We start from the raw sequence: 2,935 nt of genomic DNA on the forward strand, positions 1-2,935 counted from the left end.
AGCCTTCTTTGATGAACTATCACACAGCTCAAGATTTGAAAATTATGCTATTTTGTGCTACAATTCAAATTTACGTGGTTAGGTCAGGAAAGTTTGGCAGTTACTTTTTTCCCTAAGTACAAAAATCCATAGTCCTTTTTCCATCTTAGAAAGTGGTTAAAGCAGAGTAGAATAAGAAAGTCTCCAACAATTGGGATGTTGGATCAGATATTGCTTAACTACCAAGTACCCAGGGTTTTGTTTTTCACTGTTTTATCATATCACCCAAAGAAGGAAGAGAACTTTGAACACTCTTCCTGAGAATAATTAATGATTGATTTGCTATGCTTGGAATGCATAATGGGATGAATTCCAGAGAACGCAAACTATCCTTGTCATTGACCAGGAGAAAATGTGCAAGCCTTTCTCAAGAAAAAATCTCTGATTGGATATCTTATTAATAATCAAGAGTGCTGTTTTGGATTTAAAGCATACTCTAAAATCCAACACTAAGCAGAAATTCTGCTTCAATAGACAGGCAAAGATACAGACGAAGAAAAAACTACCTTATCAAGTTTGTATTAGTAAAAACTCTACATATCTTCCTTTGCAGACCTAGTCTTTGGCAATGATTCTAATTTTGACTGTGATGTTCATTAGATTGTATGACCTTGAGTGAATCAATACCCTGTAAAATATCTTAAAAAGTTGTTTTCAAGATTAAATAAATTCAAAGATGTAAGACATTTAACATTGTGCCTGGCATACCAAAGCCATTCATTAAATACCAGTTTTCTTTCTCTTTTCCCTTTTCCATATGTAACATTTTAAATTTATTTTGCATATCACTTGGAATTTTATATCAACTTTGGGAAAATATACTTTAATATTTGTGCTTTAGGGGCATTGAGAAAGAATGTTCCCCAGCAGACACCCCACTTACATCGTGAACAAAAGCATATAACATTTTGTGAAAATCAGCGTCAAAAAGTTCTTTTGTACATCTCGAGGCTAGTTAAGTATTCCCACACCAAAACACGTTGTTCTTCTTCACCTGATCAAAGTGACTGGAGGTTAAAACAAGTGTGCAGAACACTTTAAGATTCTTAAGCGGTCATAGGTATCACAAGAAAATTATTATCTATATCACATTACTTCTAATAGGGTACTTAAGAATGAAAGTACATTTGGGTGGATTCCACTTGAAAAACAAAAAAAAAGCCCCTCTATGAAGTGAGGATTCTGCCAGCTCTTCTAAGGTCTTTGTGCACATATTCAATGACATTGTGTGCCACATTTTTGATGTGAGAAACTGAAGTAAATAATGGGATGAGGAAAAGGGATTCTTCAATTTTTTTTATGTTTTTCCTGAACAAGAAAGGGATATAATTTGTACTTTTAAAGCTCTAATCATGCTGGCTAAATGATGACATGGTTAAAGTGTTACATTGAGACCAGCATAGGTGCCTCTTTGTTTTGGTCAGGGTTTAATAAATAAAGACCTTGTTATGGATTGAATTTGGTCCCCTAAAAAATATATGTTGAAGTTCTAACCCTGTACTTGTGAACGTGACCTTGTTTGGAAATAGGGTTTTTCTTTGAAGATGCGATCAATTAAATTAATGTGGTCATACTGGAGTAGGGTGGGTGCTAAATTCCTTCTGAGTGGGGTCTTATAAAAGGGGATAACAGACACAGAGACAGAGTCATCTGAGGGAAGATACATCTATGAGCCAAAGAAAGCCAAGGATTTCTGGGGGCCACAGGGAGCTAGGACAGAGACATGGAACAATTCCTCTCTCAGAGTCCTCAGAAGGAATCAACACGGCCAACACCCTGATTTGGACTTCTAGCCTCCAGAACTGTAAGACAATAAATGTCTGCTCTTTAAAGTCACCCACTTTGTTGTATTTTGTTAATGGCCACTATAGAAAACTAAGTCAGGCCTTCAGAAAACTGTGATGTGTTCTCCATTCCTTCAGACATCCACCAGCAAACAAACCATCCTCCTGGTGGTGCATTCAGAAATAAATGATTACTCTAGATGTGATGATTAGAGCCCACCTTGTCAGATGCCTCCACAACATTTATTCCCAACCAGCTCCTTCATTACTTCTGGAGCCTACCTCCCACCAGGAAGAGTGAAAACACCTGAAGCTTGCTTTCTAGCCTCACTTTGTGCAGTACATGGCATATGATCCAATTCTGGCCAATGATTTCTCACAGAAAGATCTTTGGGGTACTCCTGGGAAAGATTTTTTCTCCCGTTAAAAAGATGTACGCAGGATGAAACTGTTGTTTTTTCTTTCCTTTAAATGTATTTATGTGAAGACATGACATATGGAGATGCAGCAGCCATTTTACAACCAGAAATACATAACAACAGCAGCCATCATACAACCAGGGGACAAATCTGAAGGTGAAAGCCAACACACCAAGGATGTCCCAGCAGAAGGAGGATGGAAACACCTGGTCCTTGATGACTTCATCTTAGCTCCAGACTTCCTGTTAAGTAAAAGCATACGTTTTCTTGTTGTTAGAGCTATTTCAATTGTGGCGTACTTTACAGACAGACTAAAATATTCCCACTGGTATAATAGCTCCTGTCAGAGGGTGAATCCAATCCAATCAATGCTGGTAAAACTTGAAGGAACTCCCCACGCAGGGTGACTGAGAAACTATCCAAACATATATCCCCTTTCACTTAGCATTTTTTTAATCTAAATTCTCACCAATAGAGGCTTGATGACATTCATTCATTCCACAAACCAACTTTAACTTCCTAAATTTGACAATCTCAACTTCACATCAAGCCTTGTGGTAGACTCTGGAGATACAGAGGTAAATATAAACACCATTCTCTACTTCTAGGAACACACCTCCTTCCAAGTGTCTAGGTGATTCTAATGTGTAATCTGCATCCAAAAAACAAAACAAAACTTGTTGTCGTTGACTC

This window comes from Trichechus manatus, unplaced genomic scaffold (genome assembly GCF_000243295.1).
Source record: "Trichechus manatus latirostris isolate Lorelei unplaced genomic scaffold, TriManLat1.0 scaffold00109, whole genome shotgun sequence".
Taxonomy (NCBI): domain Eukaryota; kingdom Metazoa; phylum Chordata; class Mammalia; order Sirenia; family Trichechidae; genus Trichechus; species Trichechus manatus.